Source organism: Phascolarctos cinereus, unplaced genomic scaffold (genome assembly GCF_003287225.1).
Source record: "Phascolarctos cinereus isolate Bilbo 61053 unplaced genomic scaffold, phaCin_HiC Scaffold_2;HRSCAF=192, whole genome shotgun sequence".
Taxonomy (NCBI): Eukaryota; Metazoa; Chordata; class Mammalia; order Diprotodontia; family Phascolarctidae; genus Phascolarctos; species Phascolarctos cinereus.
In genome coordinates, this window is record NW_027555625.1 from 39,149,037 (window position 1) to 39,164,108 (window position 15,072).

At 39.9% G+C, this 15,072-nt stretch overlaps 1 pseudogene; it reads right to left on the reverse strand.

The window, feature by feature from the left end:
* Positions 1–440: 440 nt before the first annotated feature.
* LOC144455670 (uncharacterized) lies at positions 441–15,069 on the reverse strand (annotated as a pseudogene).
* Between the last annotated feature and the right edge of the window lie 3 nt (positions 15,070–15,072).

Below are 15,072 nucleotides of genomic sequence, written 5' to 3' on the forward strand. Positions count from 1 at the left end.
ACTGATGCTGGTGAAAAAAGGTAACACTTTGACTCCAAAATATTTAACAAGAAATTTTATGAAGCTTTCCCTCCATTTTCAGACATCTGTGTAAGCTCCAGCATTATCACGATCAAGTTTCACTGATGATAATAGCTAGCATTTATATAGCACTTACTATGTGTCAGGCACTGTGCTAAGCACTTTACAAATAGTATCTCATTTGATTCTCTATTACCTAATATTCTGTAAGGTATTTCCTCTAATTGAAGGTTTTCTCAAATGTAACACATTTAAAAAAAGTTCTCTCCAGTATGAATTTTCTTAGGAGCAAAGGCTTTCCCACTTCCATTATAAAAGTATTCTTTCTAGTATGACTCTTATGAACCTTAAGGTTTCTACTTTTTTGAAAGTTTGCCAACATTAATTACACTGAAAATATTGTTTCCATATGAAAACTCTGATTTACAGTAACTTTTACTTCTTCCAGAAGGCTTTTTCTATACATTTTATCTATTTAAAGGGTTTCTTTTCATTATGAAACTCTTTATGTTCCTTAATGTCCCCATGCAATTTGAAATCTTTCCCACTCAGTACACAGGAAAGATTACTGCCAAGTATGAGTTTTCTTATGTGTATTAAGAGTTCTCTTCTGGCTGAAAGATTTCCCACATTGACCACATTCAAAAGGTTTCTCTCCAGTATGAATTCTCTAATGTTTTATAAGGTAAGAGTTGTGTGTGAAGCCTTTCCCACATTCATTACATTCATAGTGTTTTTCTCCAGTATGAGTTTTCTTATGTGTATTAAGGGTCCCTTTCTGCCTGAAAGATTTCCCACATTCATTACATTCATAGGGTTTCTGTCCACTATGAATTCTCTGATGTTGCATAAGGTATGTGCTATGCCTAAAGCTTTTCCCACATTCATTACATTTAAAGTGTTTTTCTCTAGGTAATTTTAGAATGTTTCTTAAGGGATGAGTTGTGTGAGAAGGCTTCACCACATTCTTTACATTCAAAGGATCTCTCTTGCATATGCATTTTGTTAAGAGCCATAAAATTTAATGGACAGTTACAGGCTTTCCACCTTCTTTATGTTTGAAGGGTTTCTTTGAAGCATGAGTTTTTTGGTGCATATTAAGATGCCCCTTCTGGCTAAAGGCTTTCCCACACTGATTACATTCATATGGTTTCTCTCCAGTATGAATTCTCTGATGTTGCATAAGGTATGAGCTATGTGTAAAGCCTTTTCCACATTCATTACATTCAAAGTGTTTCTTTCCAGTATGAATTGTCTTATGCTCCTTAAGATGAACACGCCATTTGAAAGCTGTCCCACATTCATTATACTGAAAAGGCTTCTCTCCAGTATGAATTCTGTCATGTGCATGAAGGCTTCCCTTTCAGCTGAAGGCTTTCCCACATTCATCACATTTATAAGGTTTCTCTCCAGTATGAAATCTGTTATGGGCATTAAGGCTTTCTTTACGGCTAAAGGCTTTCCCACATTCACTGCATTTGTAGGGTTTCTCCCCTGTGTGAGTTCTCTGATGCTGCATAAGAGATGAACTCTGCCTAAATCCTTTCTTACATACGCGACATTCAAAGTGTTTCTCTCCAGTATGAATTGTTTGGTGTTGAGTTAGGTATTGATTACTTCTGAAGGCTTTTCCACATTCAAATCCAAATGGTTTCTCTCCAGTATGAATTACCATGTGTATTTGAAGGTTTCCCTTTTGGCTGAAGGCCTTCCCACATTCACTACACTTAGAAGGTTTCTCTCCATTACGAATCGTTACATGTCGAGTTGGATATGGATTATTGCTAAAGACTTTTTCACGTTCATTACACTTACAAGGTTTATTTGCCTTATGAATCATTTGATGTTGAGTTAGGTATTCATTACCGCTAAAGGCTTTTCTACATTTATTACATTTGAATAATTTCTTGTCATTATGAATTATCTTATGTGTTTTAAAATGTCCCTTCTTGCTAAAGATTTTCCTACACTGAATACATCTGTAGGATTTCTCTAAAACATTAATTCTTTTATGCAGATTAAAGGATAAATTGATCCTGAAGGTTTTGACACATTCATTACATTTACAAAGTTTCCCTTGAATGTGTATTTTATGGTAACGATTCAAATGTGAGTAGTAACTAAAGCGCTTCCTGCATTTATTATACTTATAGAGTTTCTTCCACAAGGAGATTCTCTTATGGTTAATTGGTTATGAACGTTGTTTGAAGCTCTTTCCAAATGTACCAACCTTGTGGAGACAGTCTCCTTTAAGACCTCCTTGCTGCGGAACAAGGATGGATCCCATTCTGAACTTTTTCCCAAATGTATTATATTTATGCACACTTGCTTTGTTAAATATTTTTCTGTTACTGACTGTTACTTGCCTAGATTGTCTTTCCTGCTTATCCTTCTGCCTCTCTAGCCTGACATAACAATCCCAAGAACCATCCTTGATTTGTTCCTTCAGTGATTCTCCTGCAGAAATAACCTGTTTTGGAGTTGATTGCTTGATTTTGTGACTTTTCTTCTGAATCAGGAAATCTGAAAGAAAAAAAAACCAATAGCCACTGTTCTTTCTACGAAAAAGAAAACTTCCTTTACTGATTAAAATAGCTAACAATTACAAAGTGTCTATGTGCCAGTCACTGTGCTAAGCACTTTACAATTATTACTAATTTGATCTTCACAGAAATCTTGGGAGGGAGGTGCTACTATTAGCCCAATTTTACAGATGAGGAAACTGAGGCAAACAGAGAGTTAAGTGACTTGCCCAGGGTCACACAGCTACTAAGTATGTAAGGCTAGATTTGAACTCAGGTCTTCTTGATTCCAGGCCCGGCATTCTATTAACTGTGGCGCCTAATGATAAGATTTCTGAACTGGGACATAAGAGATTTAATAACTGAATATCTAATTTAGTACCTGGATGTTTAGTTTTGGGCAAGCCATTTTGTCTCTTGACATGTCTATAGATGTAGAATTGTGGATTGGCTGATAATATAGCCTAGCACACTTTGAGCCAGTTAAATTCTTTTACAAAAAAAAATATGGAGTTTTGTAAACTTTTACAAGTTTTTCTAGTTTTATGCCTTAGAATTTTGTACTTGACTTTATTCTTCTCAACCCTATTAATGAAACTTGATGAAATCACATAAATAAATGATCGTGTTCTCTGATGACACAAAGATATATGGAATATGTGCTATATTAGATGTCTAAATTAAATTTCTAAAAAACATTTCAACATGCTGGAAGAATAGTCCAATATGAAATTCAAAAGCATAAATGTAAAGACTTGAACTTAAGTTTGGGAGACTGAATATCAGACTGAAGACCCCTGGTATGGTGGCAGGTCATGTTCAAAAGGCCTAGATATTTTAGTTGATCCCAAACTTAATCTAAACCAACAGTATGTCATGAAAACTAAAAAGTCAAATACATTTTAGGGTAAAATAAGAGATATACAGGGTCTACTAATACTACTATTGTACTCTGCCCTACTCAGACAATTGTCAGTTTTTTGTTTAGTTCTGGAAAGCACATTTTAAAGAAGACATTGACAAACTGTATGTCTGAAAAACCAGGCAATGGCAGGAGGGGTCTATTTAGGAGTAGATGAATCATCTAGCCTTACAAAAAGGCGCATGCTAGAAGCCCTCTGGGAGGCCTTGCCAACATGCAACTCCTCAGAACAGTTTACTGTGAAAGTTGGTTGCAAGGATGCCAACGGGAAAGACAAAGAAGTCAAGACTTAAGATTGTCCCTCCTACAAGTGTAGAATGTACTAAGAATTCTGCAGGGAACTCATATAGTGTGTGTTTTTTTCTGGCATAGCCAGGCAGCTACAACCCATGCTGAAAGTAAAGTTGGGTTTCTCTCCTAGAAAAGGTCCAAGGGTTTCAGGATTACCATACATTTATAGGTTAGTGGAAAATAAGAGTTCCCTTGAGAAAATGGAAAGAGAGTTTCAAGGTAAAAACATAAAAATGACCTAAAGAAGTAATACAGAATCTTCTCCTGTGTCAAGAGGTTTGAGGGTAGAAGATATTCCAGAGAAAAGGATGAAGGACAATGGTAATAGATTTGAGGCTCTTCAACTATCATAGGGAGTTGTAACAGCCTCTGAGGATGGCGTGGCTTCTTATGCTATGAGGAGTGATGATGCAGACCTGCATTCATTCAATAAAAAACAGGGGGCTAGGAGAGAAGTAATGGTTACTGGAGGCTCCCTAGCGAGGTGGTAATGAGATGGCTATCTGCCAATGACATTAACAATAGAGAGGTTTACTATATCAGATTGCTTGCCATCTTGGGGAGGGGGCAGGAGAGGAAAGGAGGGAGAAAAAATCTGGAACTCATAATCTTATAAATGAATGTTGAAAATAGCTTTACAAGTAATTGGAAAAAATAAAATACTATTGGGGGGGGGAATCAATAGAGAGGTTTATTGCATCACCAGGGCAAGCATCTGAGTAGTCACAGGTGACCTTAGCACATGTCAAGATACATGATTACTATCTACTACTGGTGATTCACATGGAGAAAGATGGCACTTCCCAATAGGAACCAAGAAAATATTATTAGGGATTATGAAGTTCTGGGAAAAAAAAGACTGAAGAACCAAGGGGCACTGGTAGTGTTTCGATTGTTGCTGCTAACAGAAAGCAAAGAAGAAACGTAAATTGGGAAAATGACAATGTGAAATTGGGCCCCGTTTGAAACCTGTTAATTGAGAGTAAGCACCTGGTTAAGAAGAAAGGATTTAGGAAAGGTTCTGAATTTACTGACAACAGGATCCTGGCTAGGGATGAAATACCTAACAAGGCCCAGGAGAACACATTTTTCTCACACCAAAAAACAAATGAGAAGAGAACATGATCAGTCTTCAGAGCAGCTACTGTAAACCTCCTCACCCCGCCCCCCCCCAGACCTCCCAAGGAATCCCACCCTGGCTGTCTGTCCATCAAAACGTTTCCTGCCTCTTCTCCCCTCCTCCTGATCTCACATTACCCAGAGGTGTTCTCCCACTATCAACCCCTTCTCCCCTGTCTCATACAGCGCTGGCCCCTGTCCTTGCCAAGTCCAACCTTCTGTGGCTCCCTTTGATCCCCTCCCCTGCCATCTTCTCCAGCAGACTGCCCCTGTCATCCCTTCTCCCTCTTTACTTTTCAGTCTTTCCCTAACTACTGACTCCTTCCCTGCTGTCAAACAAACAATCCCACTTTTCCTTTATCCCTAAAAAACACTCACTTGATTTAACCCCCTCTCTTAGCTCTTCTCCTGCTTCAGAGGCAATTAGGTGGTACTTTGGACAGAGCACTGGGCCTAGAGTTAGGAAGATCTGAGTTCAAATCCTGACTCAGACACTTACTAGCTGGGAAAGTCTCTTAACCACTGGCTGACTCAATTTCAGCTGTACAACAGGGATACTAATAACAGTGCCTACCTCCTAGGGCTGTTGTGGGAATCAAATGAGAAACAAGTAAAACACTTAGCATAATAGTTGGCACATAGTAGGTACTTAATAAATGCCCGTTTCTTTCTTTTCATAGCTTAGCTCTTTGAGAAAGCCGTTTACACCTCCTCTCACCCTCATCTACTGTTGTTGTTCAGTCATTTTTAGTTGTGGCCATCTCTTTGTGACCCCATTTGGGGTTTTCTTGGCAAAGGTACTGGGGTGGTTTGCCATTTCCTTCTCCAGCTCATTTTACTGATGAGGAAACTGAGGCAAAGAGGACTAAGTGACTTGCTCAGGGTCACACAGCTAGTAAGTGTCTGAAGCCACATTTGAACTTAGGAAGTTGCATCTTTCTGACTCCAGACCCAGCACTCTGCGCATCATGGCATTACCTAGCTGCATTAGGTGGGCACTCTCTTTTAAAAGCTGTGCAATTTGGCTTCTGGACTCAATGTTGCACCGAAGCTGCTCTGATCTCTGAGTTGCCCAGTCTAATGGTCTTTCCTCAGTCTTCACTCTGCCTTCTCTGCAGCCTTCAACACTATCGATCATGATCTTCCTCTGGACATCTTTTCTCTTGAGGTTCTCCTCCTGCCTGCTGGATTTCTCTTTCTTAGTCTCCTTTGCTGGATCTTCATCCAGGTCACACTGCTAACCATGAGGGCCCCCCAAAGCTCTATCCTGGGCCTCTTTTCTTCTCCCTCTATACCAGGACCCCTGAATGGGGGAGGGGTCCATGGATAGATTTCAGGGGTCTGTGGAATGGGATGGGGAGAAAACACATTATTTTCACTCACCTCTAAATGAAACTTAGCATTTCCTTCAATCGCGATTGGAAAAAAAATTTATACTGAGAAAAGGTCCACAGGTTTCACCAGATTGCCAAAGGGATCCATGACACAAAAACATTAAGGATGTCGCTCTCCACTCTGTTGCTTGGTGATCTCATCAGCTCCTATAGGTTCAACGATCATCTCTCTGAGGATGATTCCCAGATCTCTGCCCAGGGCCTTAGTCTCTCTCCTGACTTCTACCCTTGCATCATCAGCAGCCTATCGGACATTTCAAACTGGAGGTCCCATAGACTTATTTTAAACTCAAGACACGTAGAACTGTACTCATTATCTTTCCTCCTAGAGTCTTCCCTCTCCCCAAATTCCCTATTTCTGTTGAGGACATTGTTATCTTCCCAGCTGCCCAGGTACCCAACCTTGGTGCTAGCCTCAACTGCATCGTCAAGCCTGTCACAATCTCTCTTGTCCATGCCCCCTCCTCTCTACTCAAAAGCCAGCAGCCTAGGACAGGCCCTCACTTTCACACCTGGACTATGCAACGGCCTTCTCTTTGCTCTTCTTCCTTAAGTCTCTATCCGCTCCAGTTCATCCTCCACTAAGCCATCAAAGTGGCCTTCCCAAAGTACAGAGCTGACTATGCACATGCGCCCCTACTCAGTATACCCGCATGGCTCCCTATTACCTCTAAGATGGGCTTTTAAAGGCTTTCACTACCTGGTCCCTGACTATCTTTCCAGTGTTCTTACACTTTACTTCCTGCCCATCTACTCCACAATACAGAGACATTATTCCTCGGACATCGCACCTCGTTTTCTGATATTGTGCCTTCTCTTTGTCTCTTCCCTCATGCCTAGAGGGTTTTCCCTCCTCACCTCTGCCTCCTGACTCCCCTAGTTTTTTTCAAAACTCAGCTAACATCCCATTTTCCACAGCAGGCCTTTCCTAGCCTCCCCTACCAACACGTCCCACTGTTAGGGCCTCCTTTCTGAGGCTAGCTTACATTTACATTGTATAATATGCAATTATATATAGCATAAATACATGTACGTGTGCATATGCTCACATATGTATATGTGCGTACACACACACACACACACACACACACACACACACATATACATATAGTCTCCCCTGTTAGACTATGAGCTTCTTGAGGGCAACAACTGTGCTTTTGTTTTTCAGTCCATGGCCAGTGTGTAGCACAGTGCCTGGGATGTAGAAAGTTCTTAATGAATGTTTGAGTGATGGACTGACTTTTACAACTATGGCTCATATAGGGCAAACACAAAAGATAAAATAGGTATTTTCAATTATAAGAATTTTAAAAACATTTCTCTAACAAAATAAATGTAACTAGGATAAGAGTGGGAGCTGTTAGGAGGCCAATTCAGGCCTGATGTCAAGAAAATCTCCTCAACAATCCCGGCTGACTCTGGGTGAAGGAGTTCCCTCAAGAGATGGCTGGTTTCTCCTCCTTGGAAGTCTTGGAGGAGAAGCGAGATGACAACTAGCTGAGCATGGTGAAGTGAGGATTCCTTTTATATCTGGGTTGACTAGATGGCCACCACGGAAGGTCCCTTCCAACCCTCAATGTGTGATCTTTGTGCTCTCTGACAGTAGAAGAAAGGGAAATCTGGATGAGGGAGAGGTTAAAGATTTAGAAGGACAATAACCATGGGAAGTCATAGGAAAGGATGGGATCCAGAGCAGAGGTGGAAGTGTTAACATCCAAAAGAAGACAATGCCTCTTTCCAATACAAAATACATATCTGGCATATCATTTTCTACAACAAAAACACGTTTATTCAAAATTTCCCTAGTAAAAGTCAATGTTCTTAACAGATAAACCAAGCCAAAGTTGTAGTTGGAAGTCTAGACAAGAATCTGACTCTCACCCACCCTGTAGTCACCTTCTTGAGAAAAGTTTCATTGGAAAGTCAAGAAGAGTTGAAGACCAGCACACTCCGCAGAATGTACAGCCTATAGAAAGAATGCTCATACAAAATTTATCTAATATCCTAAAATCATACCTTTAAAATCTCTAAAATGAATCATGGCACCAGTGTGGTGTGGAGAGTCTGTCAGAATTTTGGATATGCTTCCTCTCCCAATTTGTGATAAAATTACGCAAAAGGCTATTCAAACTGCAGTGACAGCAAGTTTTATTCTAGACACAAATTCTGCCATTGTAAAAATCTAGTTTCTTTTAATTTTTTTTTTGTGTGATTAGAATGCTGGGCCTGGAATTAGAAGTCTTGAGTTCAAATCCAGCCTCAGTTAATTTATTAGCTGTGCAACCCTGGGCAAGTCACTTAATCTCTGTTTGCTTCAACTTCCTCAACTCCACGATAAAGATAACAGCACCTACCTCTCAGGGTTGTTATAAGGAATAAATGAGATACAGTAGAAGCAATATGAATGTTTATTTTCTTCCCTTCCTGGAGAGAAATATGAGGGGAGAGATGTCAAAAAAATGACACTGAAAGTGAAGTGAAAGATGAGGTTACTGGGAGGGAGCTCAAGCTGGGCAGTGACAGCTCTTCTCCAAGGGGCTGCTGACCGTTAGGGATATACCTCTGTCTGATATTTCAAAGATAACCAGCTGAGCATCTGCTTACAAAACTTCTCTCTGGCTAGGTTTTACTCACCCAGCTGAGTGCTTCTTGGGACTGGTGCTCTGAACCACGGTGCTCCTCTTCATTCCAGCTGGGAGAGCATGTCTGGTTTGGAAACTGGAAGCCCTGATCATGGAGAAGTAATGGCGCCATGCTAGAGACAGAGACATCTCAGAATTTGACAGTCTGCACTATGATTCTCTCAGGTGTGGGGGTGTGTCCAAGAGTTTGACTTTGGCTCAGAGAAAATTCTTTTGTCTTAACACACTTCCTGCTAAGAAGAAAAGTTTTCATATGTGTTCGAGGACTTGTACTGAGTTGCAAATGGAGAATCTTTAATCTAGATGGACAGGTGGGAAGTTTTAGCATTAGGAGCAGCACAAACATTTTGCTCCTAATGCAGCTCTGTAAGCTTCCAGTAGTACAAAGCAAAGACCCTTCATACAAAAAGAGGGCATAGAAATTCTCTATCTCTTGGAATCAAAGGACTAGGAATCTCTTCATCTTGCATCTCTTCATGAGAATATACCTACATGCCAAGTTGAAGTTCACACATGAGAAACACAGTAGGCCCCAGATGATTCAGGAGAGAAAAGCCAACCTTACCCAGGGACACAAAGTTTTCATAGTTCTCCAGCATCACGTCCCTGTACAGGTCCTTCTGAGCAGCCTCCAACTGTCTCCACTCTTCCTGGGTGAAGTTAACAACCACATCTTGGAATGTCAGCAATTTCTGAAAGATCAGAATATGCTCTTGCACACCTAGGACCCATCCCTAGCACTGAACTGGACAGGGACAAGAAACTGGCAGAATGTAGAGGGAATGGTTATCATAGGGAAGGGAGAAGGGAATAAGCATTTTATACAGCACCTACTTTGTGCCAGGCCTCATGCTAAGTACTTTCACAAATCTTATCTCATTTAATCCTCATAACAACCCTGGGAGGTAAGTGCTATGAGAATTCCCATTTTACAGTGTTGAAGAAACTGAGGCAAAGAATTGCCCAGGGTCATACAGCTAGGAAGTATTGAATCTGGATTTGAACTCAGATCTTCCTGACTCCAGGACCAATGCTTTATGTGCTGCACCACCTTGATGCTTCATAACAATAAAGGTCTGGAGTATTGCAAATCAAATATTTCTAGAAGACTTAGTTACTGGGTACCATACTTCATACTAGATTTTATAATGTATTAATAATTCTACCACTATAAATTCAGGGGCAATGAAAGAAAGCCTTCTGCCACACTATATTTTGATGAAGTACTAGAAATGCCAGCTATAGCAATAAAATAAGAAAACAAAACTAAAGTATTGAATTAATTGAAGAGGAGACCAAATTATCTGTATTTTCAGACGATATTGTTGTTCAGTCATTTCCACTCCTGTCCAACTCTTTCCTGGCTAAGATACTGGAGTGGTTTGCCATTTGCTTCTCTAGCTGCCAAGACATATAAAGGACTTGTATAACTATAACTACAAAAGACTAAGATAAATCATAGCTCCATCAACAGAGTATTAGTGTGCCTGCCTTCCCATAGCCCCTTCAACATAAGCTATTCTTGCCTTTTACAATCTTTACAAATAAAGACTATAAAAGACAGAGATAGTCACTGTTGGTGGAGCTCAGGAAAGATGAGCACATTAACAAACTCTACTAATGGTAGAGCTGTGAATTGGTACAACCATTCTGGAAAACAATTTAGAATTATGCAAAGAAAAGTCATCAAATTATTCATACCCTTTGACCCCAGAGATCCCACTCTGGGGCAAGTACCCAAAGGAAATTTAAGAAAGAAAAAAAAAAGCTTCACACATACCACAATATTTATAGTAGCATTTTTTTGGTAGCAAAAAAACTAGAATATGTTTGGGAAAGGGTGTGAACTAAATATAAAATATATTTTAAAGCATATTAAAATATTATATTAATCTGTATTGTTGAATATTTAAAGTAATATTAAAGCATATTTAGAATTGATTGATAGACAAATTTGATTATGAAATCCTCTTTACAGAAATAAAGGAAGACTTAGATCATCAGAAAGAATCTTTACTCAGAAGGAGTTTACAGTCTAAGGAGGGAGACAAAAAAAGTATATATAACTATATTTAGCACAAATACAATGCTAATAAATATAAATATATCCAAAATAGTTAAATCCAAGGTCATTTGGTGGGAGAACACTAAGTGGTTTGGGGATCAGAGTGCTCTTCATGTATTGCATAGTGCTTGAGCTGTATCTGAAAGGAAAGGAGGGCGTCCATGAGGTGGAGGTAAAGAAGGTGTGTATTCTAGGTATGAAGGTGACCAGGGTAAAGGCAGAAAGAAGGGAGATTGTATGAGGAAGAGAGAGAAGGCCAGTGGGGCTGGATCATAAATGAGGGGGACTAATATCCAGTAAGGATGAGAAAATAGATTGTGCTCAGTTTGTGTAGAGATTTAAAACCTAAGTAGAGGAGTTTATATTTTATTTTAGTGACAACAGGGAGCCATCAAAGGTGATTTAGTAGGGCAGTAACATGGATCACTGCCTGGTTGTGGCAGATTGGCTTGTGTGGCTCAATGAAACTCTACACCAAGGTAAAGTCAAAATGGGTATATGATTTAAACATAAAGGGTGGTACTGTAAGCAAATTAGGAGAGCAAGGAATAGTTTACCTGTCAAATCTATTGCCAGCAATCAAATAGTGCACCGAACAGAAGAGCGCAAAATAAACTTGAGACATAGGCCAGGCGGAGCAGCAGAACTGGCTCAGTTTATTCATCTGAGGGTACAGGATATATAGAGAAAATCTAGCCTAACTTCAAAGAGTCCTCCCTGTGAGATACTCCCTAAAACATCTGCTGAGGACGTGACAACATACATTTCCTTGTTATCAGGGTTCCTAGATTGGGTTGTATTTTCCAAGGTTTTCCCGGGCGCCTTGGTGCCACCTGCATAGAGGAGTGAATGTGTAAATCTAAGGTTCAAAGAGTGAGAAGGAATGTCTCAGGAGCCTCCCTTGGAGAGCCCTGCTTCCTAAATGATTGAGCCCTGTGGGTTAAGCCTGGGCAAGAGTCAAACTCTGTCCTGGATCTTAAACCCAGACTGGACTCTTAGAGCCGGCCCTCAACACAAATCCATGGAGAAGGGAAGAATTTGTGACCAAACAAGAGATAGAGAACGTTATGCAACGCAAAATGGATAATTTTGATTACTTTAAATTAAAAAGTTTTTACACAAGCAAAGCCAATGCCACCAAGATTAGAAGGAAAACAGAAAGCTGGGAAACAATTTTTATAGCCAGAATTTCTGATAAAGGCCTCATTTCTCAAATATATAGAGAACTGAGTCAAATTTCTAAGAATACAAGTCATTCCCCTATTGATAAATGTTGTCAAAGGATATGAACAGGCAGTTTTCAAATGAACAGTCACATGAAAAAATTCTCTAAATCACTATTGATTAGAGATACACAAATTAAAACAACTCTGAGGTACCACCTCATACCTATCAGATTGGTTAACATGACAAAACAGGAAAATGATAAATACTGAAGAAGATGAGGGAAACTCGGAACACTAATGCATTGTTGGTGGAGTTGTGAAGTAACTCATGCAACCATTCTGGAGAGCATTTTGGAACTATGTCCAAAGGGCAATCAAACTATGCATACTTTTTGACCAAGCAATACAACTATTACATCTGTATCCCAAAGAGATCATAAAAAAGGGGATAGGACCCATATGTACAAAAATATCTATAACAGCTCTTTGTGTTGTGGCAAAGAATTGGAAATTGAGAGGATGCCCATCAATTGGGGAATTGGCTGAACAAGTTGTGGTATATGAATGTAATGGAATACTATTGTGCTGTAAGAAATGATGAGCAGGCAGATTTCGTAAAAACCTGGAAAAAAAACATGAACTGATGCTGAGTGAAGTGAACAGAACCAATACACAGTAACAGCAACATTGTGCTATGATCAACTGTGACAGACTTAGGTGTTCTCAGCAATACAATGATCCAAGACAATTCCAAAAGACTCATGATGGAAAATGATATCCATATCCAGAGAAAGAACTATGGAGTCTGAATGCAAATTGAAGCACACGATTTTCACTTTTGTTTTTTATTTTTCCTTTCTCGTGGTTTTTCCTTTTTGTTCTGATTCTTCTTTCACAACATGACTAATGTGGAAATATATTTAACATGATTATACATGTATATCACATATCAGCTTGCTTGCTGTCTTGGAGGGGGGAGGGGAGGGAGGGAGAAAAAATTAGAATTCAGTCTTACAAAAATGAATGCTGAAAACTATATTTACTCAGGAAAAAAATAAAATACTATTAAGCGAAAAAATAAAATAACATGGTTTTTTTCTTGGGAAAAAAAACAACAACCAGAAACAAACAAATCATGAGCTATGCCGTGCAGGGTCACCCAAGATGGACAGGTCATAGCGGAAAGCTCTGACAAAGAGTTATCCACTGGAGAAGGAAATGGCAAACCATTCCCGTATCTTTGCCAAGAAAATCCCATGGACAGTTTTAAAATGCTAAAAAATATGACATCGAAGGTTAAGTACTTCAGGTCAGAGGACAGAAGGGTGCTATTGTCCACGGTCATGAAGAGTTGGATACAAATGAACAATAACAACATGGTCATAGCTGTGCCTAAGGAAAATTCCTTGGGCAGCAATGTGCAGGATGGAGTAGAGCGATTTGAGATGGGGTAACTAATTAGAAGCTATTGCAATATTCTAGGTGAGAAGTGATGAGGGCCTAAACTGAGATGGCATCTGTGTGAATAGAGAAAAAGGGGATATTGTCAAGGGAGAAATGACAAGATTTGGCAACTGACTGGATACATGGATTAAGAAGAGTGAGAGACTGAAAGATAGTAGTGACTTCAACAAAAATGGGCAAGTCTGGAAGAGGAGGACAGTTAGACAGAAATACAAGTCCAGTTTAGGCCTCCTGAGTTGATGATTTCTTCGAGAAATCTAGTCTGATGTATCCAGTAGGTAGCTGTTATACAGGACTGAAGCTCAGGAGACAATCTAGAGCCAGATATGTAGATCAGTTATTATCTACATTGAGAAATGAGTTAAACCTATGGGATCTGATGAGGTTAGTAAGAGAGAGAGTATAGAGGGAGAAGAGAACAGGACAAAACATCTGCAGTTGTGGGGCTTGACTGAGAAGGACCAGTCAGGAGGTGACCCAAGAAACAGCAATGTCACAAGAATCCAGAGAGGGCAGAATATCCAGGAGGAGAGGGTGGTCAATGGTGTCAGATGCAGCAGACGGGTTAAAAAGGCTTAGAAGTGAGAAAGGCCATCAGATTAATTAATTAGGAGATCACTGGTAACTTCAGAGAGAGCACTTTTAGTCAAATGATGAGGTCAGCAAAGGTTGAAAAGTGGTGGAGAAGGTATAGACAATTTTAAGGAATTTGGCTGAGAAAGAAAAGAGAGATGTAAGATGATAGCTTGAGGGGAGGGTGGGGTCTAGTGAAGGTTCTTTAAGGATAAAGAAGACTTGGCCATATTTGGAAACAGTAGGGAAGAAAGTGGTTGACTGGGAGAAGTTAAGGATATGAGAAAGAGAAAGGTGAGAAAGCGAAAGACTTCAGGCACAATCTTTAGGAGAAGGAAAGGGATGGCATCAAGTGTACCTGTAGCCAGGTTAGCCTTGGCATGGTGAAGGGCTACCCCTTTGTCAGAGACTGAGGAAAGTTAAGAGATGGTGTCAAGATTTCTGGGATGAAGAGAATGGAAGGAGAGGAAGCTCATGGTGAATCACCTGCTCAGGCAACTTATCTTCTCTCAGTGAAAAAGCCATGTTCTATAACTCCTGAATGTGACCTTGCTAGAGAGTTGATTCCCGAAGTTGATGTTGCATAGGGTTAGGGTTAAGGTTCTCTTAGAAGGCTACTGCCCAGGCCTCCCTCCCACTTACCCAGGACACTGGGGTTCAGGAACACTACATGATAAAAGAAACGCAAATTAAAACAACTCAGAAGTTCCCCTTTACACTTATCAAATTAGCAAACATGAAAACAGTCAATGCTGGACGGTCGTGGACAGTCAGGCACATTAATACACTGTTGGCAGAGCTGCGAATTGGTCCAACCATTCTGAAAACAACTTGGAATTATGTGTTAAAAGTTAATCAGTTGTTCTTACCTTTCGATCTAGAGATCCCATTAC